This window comes from Pongo abelii, chromosome 2 (genome assembly GCF_028885655.2).
Source record: "Pongo abelii isolate AG06213 chromosome 2, NHGRI_mPonAbe1-v2.0_pri, whole genome shotgun sequence".
In the NCBI taxonomy this organism is placed as follows: Eukaryota; Metazoa; Chordata; class Mammalia; order Primates; family Hominidae; genus Pongo; species Pongo abelii.
The window spans coordinates 106,219,216-106,233,202 of record NC_085928.1 but is presented as its reverse complement, the minus strand read 5'-3'; positions in this window follow the sequence as shown (position 1 = coordinate 106,233,202).

Below are 13,987 nucleotides of genomic sequence, written 5' to 3'. Positions count from 1 at the left end.
CTGAGATTGCGCCACTGCACTCCAGCCTGGGTGACAGGGTGAAACAAAAGTGAGTGGGCTCATAAAAACCAAAGACAGGCCAGGCGCAGTGGCTCATGCTTGTAATCCCAGCACTTTAGGAGGCTGAGGCTGGTTGATCACCTGAGGTTGGGAGTTCGAGACCAGCCTGACCAACATGGAGAAACCCTGTCTCTACTAAAGTTACAAAAATTAGCCAGGCATGGTGGCACATGCCTGTAATCCCAGATACTTGGGAAGGCTGAGGCAGGAGAATCACCTGAACAGGAGGCAGAAGTTGTGGTGAGCCGAGATCATGCCATTGCACTCCAGCCTGGGCAACAAGAGTGAAATGCCGTCCCAAAAAAAATAAATAAAATAAAAACCAAAGACCAAGAATATGCTGGGTGTGGTGGTGCACACCTGTAGTCCCAGCTACTTGGGAGGCTCAGGTGGGAGGGTCGCTTGAGCCCAGGAGTTCATGGCTGCAGTGAGCTATGATCATGCTAGTTCACTCCAGCCTGGGCAAAGGAGTGAGACCTCTTCTCTAAAACAAGCAAACAAACAAAAAAAGGAGAATCCTGCTCAGTGGAGTGAGGTGCTGTGGCTAGAAGAGACATGCAGAGTGTGACACATAGGTCGCGACTCTGTTGTGCTGGTGTTTCAGACACGGCTCATGTCCTCCCCACTCACCATTCTGTAGCCACTAGAAGCACCTGCAGCTTTTTGCTATGGGGTTGCTCAACTGGAAGTACTGGGAAGTCTGTGCTCCAGGGAGCAGCCTCAACCAAAGATAGGTGGGAGTTGGTGGAAAAATATTTTTTCTTCTCACCCTTGGGGGGCACACTCGGAGATGTGTTTCACATCTCCCAGAGGTCCCCAGGTGGGCTACCCTCAACAAAGACCTGTTCATGACCACATCCTCTTCTGACTTGTTCGTGCCCTGTCTCAATTCTCTACATTCCTGCAGGTGCTTTCTGTAGTTGCTTCCCAAATACACTACTCTCACTTAAATCCTTAACTCAGGTCTGCTTCCAGGCCAACCTAAACTAAGACACAGGCACCCCTCTCTGAGAGGAAGAGAAGGCAAAACCTCACAAGAACACTTACTTTGTTTTCTGTCATGCTTGCTTCTTCTTTTCTTTTTTGAGATGGGGTCTCACTATGTTACCTGAATGAATTCCTGAGCTCAAGCGATCTTCTTGCCTCAGTTCCCAAAGCATGAGCCACTGTGCCCTGCCCATGCTTGCTTCTTCATGATGAGGAGGTGTGGCTGATTTCAAGCAGGTTAGAGGAGGTAGATGCTTCTCACTCTGTATCATTACAGAGTGCTAGAGAGAGTTCTAGGGAGGAAACTCAGGGGCATATGCTGTGTCAGAGGCAATTGTTACATTTTCAGGATTTTTTTTTTTTTTTTTGAGATGGAGTCTCTCTCTGTCGCCCAGGATGGAGTGCAGTGGCGTGATCTCAGCTCACTGCAAGCTCCGCCTCCCGGATTCACACCATTCTCCTGCCTCAGCCTCCTGAGTAGCTGGGACTACAGGCGCCCGCCACCACTCCCGGCTAATTTTTTGTATATTTAGTAGAGACAGGGTTTCACTGTGTTAGCCAGGATGGTCTCGATCTCCTGACCTTGTGATCTGCCTGCCTTGACCTCCCAAAGTGCTGGGATTACAGGTATGAGCCACCGCGCCCGGCCTAAATTTTCAGGACTTTTTGAGCTCGGTGTTAAATTCTTGGCAGCTTAAAATTGGCCGTGGTAGGAGGGAGTATTTATACCATGGAAACCTGCAAATGCTGCAAAGCAGCATCCCCAACCCCAGATGTCACACCACTGCCCAGACTGAGGGAGGGGTCACTTACAAGGATACCAAGAGCCTGTGCCGACTGCATCTATTTCCAGTTTCCTCCCAGGATTATCCATCCTGCTACCGTGACAACCCTCCTATTACCCCTGCCCTGCCTTGCCCTTTGATAGTCTACATGGGCATTAGTGAGATGGCCCTCGCCATGAACCAGATCGATATAATTCAGGCTGGATTTTTTTTTTTCAAGATGGACTCTTGCTCTGTCACCCAGGCTGGAGTGTAGTGGTGTGATCTCGGCTCACTGCAACCTCTGCCTCCCGGGTTCAAGCAGTTCTCCTGCCTCAGCCTCCAGAGTAGCTGGGATTACAGGTGCCTGCCACGCACCCAGCTAATTTTTGTGTTTTTAGTAGAGATGGGGTTTCACCATGTTGGGCAGGCTGGTCTTGAACTCCTGACCTCATGATCCGCCTGCCTCAGCCTCCCAAAGTGCTAGGATTACAAGTGTGAGCCATTGCGCCTGGCCTTGGATTTTAATATTGTATATTCATTGTTATTGTAGTCATTTTAATCTTCTGATTTCATTTTATTTATTTATTTATTTTTTGAGATGGGGTCTCACTCTGTTACCCAGGCTGGAGTGCAGTGGCAGGGTCTTGGCTCACCGTAACCTCCACCTCCCAGGCTCATGCCATCCTCCCACTTCAGCCTCCTGAGTAGCCGGAACCACAGGTGTGCACTACCACACCCGGCTTATTTTTTGTATTTTTAGTAGAGACGAGGTTTCGCCATGTTGCCCAGGCTGGTCTCAAACTCCTGAGTTCAAGTGATCCACCCACCTCGGCCTCCCAAAGTGCTGGGATTACAGGCGTGAGCTACCATGCCCAGTCCAGTATCTTGATTTTTAGCATGCAGACTAGTTTTGCCTGATTTTGAACTTTGTTTATTTATTTATTTTTATTTTTTATTTTTTTTTTGAGACGGAGTTTGACTCTTGTTGCCCATGCTGGAGTGCAATGGGGCAATCTCAGCTCACTGCAACCTCCGCCTCTTGGGTTCAAGTGATTCTCCTGCCTCAGCCTCCCTAGTAGCTAGGATTACAGGCATGCACCACCACGCTGGCTAATTTTTTTTTTTTTTTTTTTTGAGACAGAGTCTCGCTCTGTTGCCCAGGCTGGAGTGCAGTGGTGCAGTGTGGGCTTACTGCAACCTCAGTCTCCCAGGTTCAAGCAATTCTCCTGCCTCAGTCTCCAAAGTTGCTGGGACTACAGGCGCGTGCCATCACACCTGGCTAATTTTTTGCATTTTTAGTAGAGACAGGGTTTCATCGTATTAGCCAGGATGGTCTTGATCTCCTGACCTCATGATCCACCCACCTTGACCTCTCAAAGTGCTGGGATTACAGGTGTGAGCCGCCGTTCCCGACCCAATTTTGTATTTTTAGTAGAGACGGGGTTTCTCCATGTTGGTCAGGCTGGTCTTGAACTCATGACTTCGGCTGAACCGCCCGCCTTGGCCTCCCAAAGTGTTGTGATTACAGGCGTGAGACACAATGCCCAGCCTTGATTTTGAACTTTAAATAAGTGGAATGATATGATACATATTCTTTTTGCCTGGCTTCTCTCTCTTAATATTATGTTGGTGAGATCACCTCTGTTGATGATGTGAGGTAGAGATCAAGTTTCTTTTTTTCTTTTTTCATATGGATATCTAATTGACCCAGCACCTTTTATTGAAATAATTATTTCCCAACCCCGACATTTTTTTTTTTTTTTTTGAGATGGAGTCTCGCACTCTCGCCCAGGCTGGAGTGCAGTGGCGCCATCTCAGCTCACTGCAAGCTCCGCCTCCCGGGTTCACGCCATTCTCCTGCCTCAGCCTCCTGAGTAGCTGGGACTACAGGTGACTGCCACCACACCCAGATGATTTTTTGTATTTTTAGTAGAGATGAGGTTTCACCGTGTTAGCCAGGATGGAAATCTCCTGACCTCGTGATCTACCCGCCTCTGCCTCCCAAAGTGTTGGGATTACAGGCGTGAGCCACCGCGCCCAGCCTGACATATTTTTTAAATACTGTTTTATTTTCTGATTATAAAATCAAGACACATGCCAAGCATGGTGATATGTGTTTGTAGTCCCAGCTACTTGGGAGGCTGAGGCAGGAAGATCACTTGAGCTCAGGAGTTTTAGAATAGCCTGGGTAACATAGCGAGACCCCCATCTCTAAAAAAATTTTTTTAAAAATTAAGACACATTAAAAAGCCTTGACAATCCTGAGCATTGATAAAGTTGTGGAGGGTGGAGCCATCCTGGGGAGCCATTTGAAAGTACCTAATAAATGTGAATATATGTACACCTGTGAACCAGCCATTCTGCCCCTTGGTCTACAGCATAGAGCAGCTGTTCCCCAAGTATTGTCTGGGAACCCCTGGGGGCAACGTGAGACTTTCAGTGGGTCTGTGAGGTAAGATATATTTTTTTTCTCTCTAAATAGCTCTTAAGTGGAGTTTTGGAGACTATGTGGTATCTGATATCTTTGGGGAACAGCTTCAACACAACATCCTGGTGACCTTGCACATATCCACACAGGCCATGCAGGCAAGTTTTGAACCACAGTTTTTTTTTCTTCTTTTTGAGATGGAATCTTGCTCTGTTGCCCAGCTGGAGTGCTGTGGCGTGGTCTCAGCTCACTGCAACCTCCGCCTCCCAGGTTCAAGTGATTCTCCTGCCTCAGCCTCCCAAATAGCTGGGATTACAGGTGCCTGCCAACACGCCCAGCTGATTTTTTGTATTTTTAGTAGAGACGGAGTTTCACTATGTAAGCCAGGCTGGTCTTGAACCCTGACCTCAGGTGATCCACCCACCTCAGCCTCTCAAAGTGCTGGGATTATAGGTGTAAGCCACCACGTCCAGCTTGAACCACAGTTAATCTGAATCTTGGCAGAATTCCCTGTGGTCCTTCCTGGGACATGAGAGCCTAGAAGCTTGTGAGGAGCTGCTCCCCTAGGCCACTTCCAACTTGCCTCCCTATATCTCCTGGGAGGGTTCTGGTGAGATATGTGGCTTTCTGCCTTGGCCCTTTAGGGTTTAGTTGTATACTCTAAAACCACTTAACCGGCTGGGCATGGTGGCTCACACCTATAATCCCAGCACTTTAGGAGGCAGAGGTGGGTGGATCACCTGAGGTCAGGAGTTCTAGACCAGCATTGCCAACATGGCGAAACCCCACTACTAAAAATAACCTGTAATCCCAGTTATTTGGGAGGCAGAGGCAGGAGAATTGCTTGAACCTGGGAGGCAGAGGTTGCAGTGAGCCGAGATTGTGCCACTGCCCTCCAGCCTAGGAGACAGAGCAAGATTCTGTCTCAAAAGAAAAATTAATTAATTAGAAAAAAATAGCCTGGCACGATGTCTTATGCCTGTAATCCCAGCACTTTGGGAGGCCGAGGCAGGCGGATCATTTGAGGTCAGGAGTTCGAGACCAGCCTGGCCCACATGGTGGAACCCTGTCTCTGCTAAAAATACAAAAATTAGCAGGGCGTGGTGTCACGCGCCTGTAGTCCCAGCTACTCGAAAGGTTGAGGCAGGAGAATCATTTGAACCCGGGAGGTGGAGGTTGCAGTGAGCTGAGATCATGCCATTACGTTCCAGGCTGGGTGGCAGAACGAGACACCATCTCAAAAAAAAAAAATAAAGTAAATAAAATAAATAAAAATAAAACCACGTAACCATCACAGACACTTAAAACCAACAGTAAGTGCAAAACTACGCCTACTGCATATTCCCTGATCTCTCTATTGTTTTCACCCCAGATCTCAGCTGCTTTAAGGAATAAAAACCTCCTTGGAGGCCTGCCTCCTCTGCATCGCCCTGCATTCCCTGAACTCCCAGCTGAGGAGATAAGGTGGTCTCCTGGCAGCTGGAGTGCCTATGTAAAACTGTGTTTTTGCAAAAAAAGGACTTGATAGAGTTTGGACAAAACTTGCAGTGCAGAGAAAAAAAGTCAAATTAACTGTGTGGTTTGGGTGGACTCATTGTGTGTAAAAATGTATAATTGGTATTAACGGTGTATTACATCTTTGAACCTTAAATGCTCATAAAATGTTAGAGAAAATTGCTTTGATGTCCAATGCTATAAATGATGTTCTGTTGATTGGCAAGCCAGAAATGTCTACTTTCTGTGTTAACAGCAGTCAGCATGGGTGACTGGTAAACCCCAACAAAACTCAGAGGACTGCTTGCCAATTAAAATTTCTTGAAACAACACGGGTGGATTCACAAGGCTAATCTCTCCGGCAGTCAAAGAACAATTGCTGCCTCTTACAAAGTAAGAACTCTATATTCCCAGTATTAACACTACTGCTGCATACCAAACTTGTAATTCCTTTCAAAAGCTGGCCCATTTATCTTCTAGTAAAAAACTGGCCATACTACACAGGAGTCTGGCCCCACCTGCATCTGCAGCGATCTTTGACCTCCACCCTCTCCAGACTAATGGCTGTACTTTTCTTCCCAGATTTTTCCTTTATTCAGGTTTTAAAGTGTTTCCGTCCATTCAGTTGACTCTGGCCCCACTGTGGCCCTTGAAACTAATCTGTTATGTTTTATTCGATTGACATTTCGCAGACCCAAGTAGCTGATCCTGCCAAATGTATTGTGGAAATAGATGCTTTCAGTATGAGTGATATTTGTCCTGACCTTAAGGGATGCTCCCAATGGGGAAAGGCCACTGTCAGAACAGTGGCAGTGGGACAAGTGCAGAATTGGGAGCCCAGCAGGCCACACGATGGCAGTAAAGCAGCATATAATACAAGGCTGGGACAGTGCAGGGGCACTCTACCCACTAAAGAGCCAGGAGAGGCAGAAGTGCTAAAGGAAACCCAACACCCTGTGTGGACTGCCCTCCCACTCAGCCAATTAGTCCCAAAGAACCTTAACATTAAGAGTGTGGGTGACTGGTAAGTATGCAGACTGGAGCCTGTGGCAAAAAGATGTAGCCGCTAAGCAATGGTCCCCCTGTGGACTTGGATAAAGCATTTGTCTGATGCCACTACCAGGTATATCCTTTTTGAGAGGAAATTATTGGCTTGTTATTGGCTGTTAGTGGGCATTGAGAGACTAACAAAGCAACAGCAGGTGTTATTATGCCCTGACATCCATGAGAGGGTCAAAAATGAAAACACCAACAAAACGGATTTTTCCCAGAAAAGAAATAAACTAAGAGTGTAGCAGGAAGAGCCGCACACAAAACCCTTCACACACAGAGTTGAGGAAGGAAAGGGCTTTATTTGGCCGGGAGCGTCAGCAGACTTATGTCTCCAAAAACCGAGCTCCCCAAGTGAGCAATTCCTGTCCCTTTTAAGGGCTTACAACTCTAAGGGGGTCCATGTGAGAGGGTCGTGATCGATTGAGCAAGAAGCAGGTACATGATGGGGGGCTGCATGCACTGGTAATCAGAACGGAACAGAACAGAACAGGACAGGGATTTTCACGATGCTTTTCCATACAATGTCTGGAATCTATAGATAACACAAGCAGTTAGGTCAGGGATTGATTTTTAACTACCAGGCCCAGGGCGCGGGGTCAGGCTGTCTGCCTGTGGATTTCATTTCTGCCTTTTAGTTTTTACTTCTTTTTTCTTTGGAGGCAGAAATTGGGCATAAGACAATATAAGGGGTTGTCTCCTCCCTTAAGAGTTTAACATGTGCAGGAAAAAGTGGCTAGTCACCTTCTAGACATGGCTGTCTCAAATGTGGGGGTTTGTGCCAGAGCTTCCTGGGGGCTTTGGTACACCACTGTTTCTGAAAATGCCTGGGCTTGATTCAGAGACACATCAGCTCTGTTAAACGCTGATGGGGTGCATTGAGCCACTGCAGCTGTTCAGCCTCCAGGAAATCCATTTTTTTTTTTTTTTTTTTTTTTTTTTTTAGGATGGAGTTTTACTCTTCTTGCCTAGGCTGGAGTGCAATGGCACAATCTCAGCTCACTGCAACCTCTGCCTCCCGGGTTCAAGCGATTCTCCTGCCTCAGCCTCCTGAGTAGCTGGGATTACAGGCACCCACCACTACACTCAGCTAATTTTGTATTTTTAGTAGAGACGGGATTTCACCATGTTGGTCAGGCTGGTCTTGAACTCCCGAACTCAGGTGTTCCACCCACTTTGGCCTCCCAAAGTACTGGGATTACAAGCGTGAGACACCGTACCCAGCCAGAAATCTGTTTTAAACTGCAATGGAAAAGGGGAGAGAGAGTGAGAGAGAGAGCAGAGCTCTGGGTTGTGGTGTTTGCTCTGGAAAACATCTCCTACAATTCATCTTGTTAACATTTTCACTGACTGGTGGGGAGTAGTCGATGGACTGGCAATGTGGTCTGGTGCCTGGCAGTGGGGCAACTTGATGATTAAGTCTCAAAGACTGAGGTCTTTGTAGGGATGAACATTGTGGCAGCAGACTGCACTGGACTCACAGCCCGGTTCATGACTCCTGTGGCTGCCCATGAAAAACGACCATTCAAAGATGAACATCAATGGAATCGACAAGTTAATCAGAACTGTGCTGGCCAGGTAAGGACCACGGCCATGTGGACATACTATCACACAAGGCATGGTAATCCATCTGCAACTCAGGACTACATCACCAAATTTGGCATAGTGATTCCAGCACGGGAGGCCAAGGAAGTCTGGCAAGTGTGCCTGACTGCCAGCTACACAGTTGGGTGACAAAGGGAACTCCAGGGTGCATAACCAGGGGTGCTATCCCTGTCTGCACAATAGACATGGGCCAGACTATTCGAGAATTCTTAGATGGACTATGTTACATATTTAGATTCCCTGAACACATCTAATCAACAATGGGCTACTTTTACAGTAAAAAGTACCCCAGAGGCCTGACGCTGTGGTTCACGCCTGTAATCCCAGCCCTTTGGGAGGTCAAGGTGGGTGGAACACCTAAGGTCAGGAGTTTGAGACCAGCCTGACCAACATGGCGAAATCCCGTCTCTACTAAAAATACAAAAATTAGCTGGGTGCGGTGGTGGGCACCTGTAGTCCCAGCTACTTGGGAGGTGAAGGCAGGAAAATCACTTGAATCCAGGAGACAGAGGTTGTAGTGAGCCAAGACCGCACCATTGCACTCCAGCCTGGGTGACAGAGCGAGACTCTGTCTCAGAAAAACAAAACAAAACAAAACAAAACAAAACTCTCCATAGTGGTGATAAAAAGTTGCATTGCCTGACTTCTTGCTGGCTTTTTGAGGTAAGGGTATGTGCAGTCATTGAGCTCTTGCTGGGTGATTAATATTTGATGACCAATAAAGATTTTTTTTTGAGATGGAATTTTGCTCTTGTCGCCCAGGCTGGAGTGCAGTGGCTCGATCTCGGCTCACAGCAACCTCCTTCTGGGTTCAAGCGATTCTTCTGCCTCAGCCTCCTAAGTAGCTGGGATTACAGGCACCTGCCACCACGTCCGGGTAATTTTTGTATTTTTGTAGAGACGAGGTTTCACCATGTTGGCCAGGCTGGTCTCAAACTCCTGACCTCAGGTGATCCACCTGTCTTGGCCTCCCAAAGTGCTGGGATTACAGGCGTGAGCCACCGTGCCTGGCCTAAGATTCTTATCTATTTATAGCAACATTAAATGGACTAAGACAAAAAAAAAGTAAAAAAAAAAAGATTCTTAATCTAAGGACTCTTAGAAATCTTCTGACAACTGCTGACTGCAGGAGTGAACAGCCTCCACTAGAGATGACAGAACAAGATTAACTTTCTAGGCACTGATATAATTTTCTTAAGCCTCAATCTATAATTGTTGAACTCTTTTATAGATTTTCCATAGACTATAGCAATTGCCCAATGTCCTAAGTTTAAATGATTATTGGACCCTGATCCCACTTCAGCAAAATGCCGCTGCTGAGACTGCTACTACTTTATGTGTGAATGTCAGGCCTATACTTGTCTGTGAAACACAAGCTAGTTTAAAACTCTTTGGCTGGGCGTGGTGGCTCACGCCTGTAATCCCAGCACTTTGGGAGGCCCAGGCGGGCAGATCATTTGAGGTCATTTGAGGCCTACATTAGTTTAGGCAGATAGTGAGGGCAAAAGAGTCCTTGGCAGAACTTCCCTTTCTAACAAAAAGCAGCCCAAGAAATCACTTCTTTTCTAACAAAGCACAGCCTGAAAGATCGGGCTGCAAACATAGATAAGGAAGCTGGAAGCTTGCACGGGGGGATGCTGGCAGCTGCACTGATAGAAATGGCTACCTGGGGCCAGGCATGTCTAGCATGGGGGCTCCACTTTCTCTTTTTTGTTAGCACGTGCACAGTAAGAAAGAAATAAGCAGCAAGGAGTAGCTCTCTGCTTAGGCAGAGGACCCACCTGCATAATAAAAGATTGGGGTGGGGGCCGCCAGAGATTCACACTGTATGCAGATGGCACACCTGGTCCTAACCAGTTTTTGTGCCCTATGCAGATCAGATACCACCTCCCCACCAGCTCATCTATAAAAACCCTAGCATTTCACTGCTCATCAGCAACCTATTTTTCCAGGACCCATCTCTGTAGCAGAGAGTTATTCTTTCTTTTGCCTATTACAATTCTGCTCTAAACCTCACCCTCTATGTGTGTCCATGTCCTTGATCCCTGTGACTATGAGACCAAGGACCTCAGGTGTCACCCCAGACAACAAGGCCACTTCAGTAGGGGAAGAGGGGAAGGGCTCTATCCTGTGACCTTGCACATAACCATGCAGCCTCTCAGGCAAGACTTTAACTGCAGTGAATCTGAGTCTTGGCAGAACACCTTGTAATCCTCCTGGAACATAAACTCCTGGGAGGCTTGTGAGGATCCTCTCTAATGCCATCTTCCATTTGTCTCCCTGTCTCCCTTATAAGAGTTTTCTTTTTTTTTTTTTTTTTTTTTTTTTTGAGACATGAGTCTCATTGTCGCCCAGGCTGGAGTGCAGTGGAGTTCACTGCAACCTCCGCCTCCCGAGTTCAAGCGATTTTCCTGCCTCAGCCTCCTGAGTAGCTAGGATTACAGTCATGTACCACCATGCATGGCTAATTTTTGTATTTTTAGTAGAGACGGGGTTTCACCATGTTGGTCAAGCTGGTCTCTGCCTTCTGACCTCAGGTGATCTGCCCGCCTCAGCCTCCCAAAGTGCTGGGATTACAGGTGTGAGCCAGGGCGCCCAGCCTCCTTATGAGGGTTTTGTTAGGTATGTGGCTTTCTGCTCTGGCTCCCCAGGGTACAGCTGTAGGCTATAAAATTGCTCAATTGCAGTCTAGAATTGGCTCCTCAGCAACAGGCTGTCCTATTATTTGTGATGTAGTCATCTGGTCCCTTTTGTTTTGGTGTCACTTAGTATAAAGGCCGCAAGGAGCTGACACCTTTGGCACTTTTCCTTTTGCTGTCTATATGTGTAATAAAATGTTAAAATTGAAGAAAGGTTCACTGTTACTTAACCCATCAGATCTGTCAGGAGTTTGCTTGGTCCTCCTGCTATTACAACAGCTTAACAGCTATTACAACAGATTGGATGCAGAAGCAGATGGAAAATTCAGCTTATTTATTTATTTATTTATTTATTTATTTTGGTGGAGTTTTAGCTCTTGTTGCCCAGGCTGAAGTGCAATGGCGCAATCTTGGCTCACTGCAACCTCCGCCTCCCAGGTTCAAGCGATTCTCCTGCCTCAGCCTTCCGAGTGGCTGGGATTACAGGCACACACCACCATGCCCGGCTAATTTTTTTGTATTTTTAGTAGAGACGGTGTTTCACCATGTTGGCCAGGCTGGTCTCAAACTCCTGACCTCAGGTGATCCACTTGCCTCGGCCTCCCAAAGTGCTGGGATTACAGGCGTGAGCCACTGCACTCTGCTAGCTTCTTCTATTAAGTTGAGTATTAAAGAAATTTGCAAAACTGTAAAATAATGCCTCTTTTGTTACTAAATTTTTTAAAGGAAAACATATTTTCATAAAAATATGTTAACAAGTAATGGGTTTATTATTGTTTTTAAAATGAATATATACATATATGAAATTTCTGCATTGAAATATCTGGTTTGGTAAATAGTGATGAATTTAGCTCACACAAACAAAAGTATAACCACCCAATGGGTCCACCTTGCCTGCTGCCTAGACAAAGCCAGTTTATCAAAGACAGGGAAATTGCAATAGGAAAAGAGTAATTCGGCCGGGCGCGGTGGCTCACGCCTGTAATCCCAGCACTTTGGGAGGCCGAGGCAGGCCGATCACGAGGTCAGGAGATCGAGACCATCCTGGCTAACACAGGGAGACCCTGTCTCTACTAAAAATACAAAAAATTAGCCGGGCGTGTTGGCGGGCGCCTGTAGTCCCAGCTAATGGTGAGGCTGAGGCAGGAGAATGGCATGAACCCGGGAAGCGGAGCTTGCAGTGAGCTGAGATCGCGCTACTGCACTCCAGCCTGGGCGACAGAGCGAGACTCCATCTCAAAAAAAAAAAAAAAGAGTAATTCATGCAGAGCCGGCTGTGCGGAAGACCAGAGTTTTATTATTACTCAAATCAGTCTCCTCAAAAACTCAGAGATCAAAATTTTTAAGGATAATTTAGTGGGAAGGGGGCCAGTGAATCGGGGTGCTGATTGGTTGGCTCGGGATGAAATCATAAGGAGTTGAAGCTGTTCTCTTAGGCTGAGTCAGTTCCTAGGTGGTGGCCACAAAACTGGTTGGCAGGTCCAGGTGGGGCCATTCAGTTGTCAGAAATGCAAAAATCTGAAAAGACATCTCAAAAGGCCAATCTTAGGTTCACAATAGTGATGTTATCTTTAAGAGTAATTGGGGGCTGGGTGTGGTGGCTCACGCCTGGAATCCTACCACTTTGGGAGGCCAAGGTGGGCGGCTCACCTAGGTCAGGAGTTCGATACCAGCCTGACCAACATGGAGAAACCCCGTCCTTACTAAAAATACAAAATTAGCAGGGCGTGATGGCGCATGCCTGTAATTCCAGTTACTCGGGAGGCCGAGGCAGGAGAATTGCTTGAACTCGGGAGGAGGAGGTTGCAGTGAGCCGCGATCGCACCATTGCACTCCATCCTGGGCTCAAAAAAAACCAAAAAACCAACCGAAAAAAAAAGAATCCAAAAATATTAGCCAGGTATGGTGGTGCGTGCTTGTAATCCCGGCTACTTGGGAGGTTGAGGCAGGAGAATCGCTTGAACCCAGGAGAGGGAGGTGGCAGTGAGCCGAGATGGCACCACTGCACTCCAGCATGGGCGACAGAGTGAGACTCCGTCTTCCTTTTCCCTAAAAAAAAAAAGAATAATTGGGGAAGTTGTGCTTCAAAAGAGTAATTGGGGAAGTTGTGCGTCTTAGGGCCTCTGGAATAATGGCTGGTAATATTTAGAATTCCAGCCCTTCTCATCCTAATTTGGTGGCTGGTGGCCTTTCATTCATTTTACAAGAACAGTTTAGCCCTTGGGAAGGGCTATTATTTAAACTATAAACTGAATTCCTTCCCAAGGCTAGTTCGGCCTATGCCCAGAAGTGGACAAAGACAGTTTAGAGGTTGAAAGGAAGATGAGGTGGGTTAGGTCTGATATCTTTTACTGTCATTGATAAAGCTCCGATGACTGGAGGAACACCAGGGTCCTTGGTCTCTGATAGGATTAACAACACAGACACACGTGGAGTGGTTTTAAGGAGTGAAAAGTTTAATAGGCAAGAAAGAAGGAAGGAAGACGAAAACAGCTCCTCCATACAGAGACAGAGGGAGCGGGGATTCCAACAAAGAGAAAGCGCCCTGTGCGGAAAAGTGGCTGCTTATCTTAGGATGCTGGAGGAGGCGGTGTCTGGTTTCCATAGGGCTCAGGGGATTAGTTTGATCAGATGTGTCATTTATGTGGCAGCCAAAAACCTGGCCCTCCCACCCTAGCTTTTTAATATGCAAATGTAGGGCTCCATGAAGTTCTACACACGTGGGAATATGTGGGGGGTGGCCATGTTGCCAGGCACGTGTCAGGGCAAACAAGAGGACGGCGGGAATCGCCATGTTTGGGTGCATCCAGTTTCTAATAGCCTGCATTTCCATATCAAAGCTTGCCATCCGGCTCTAGGAGCCCAGGCTTTCCTGCTAGACAAGAAACCTTTCTGGAGCTGCTTTAAAAGAAACAAAAACTTCCCAAGGACCCCTTTTCTTCTCTATCTGCTTAAAA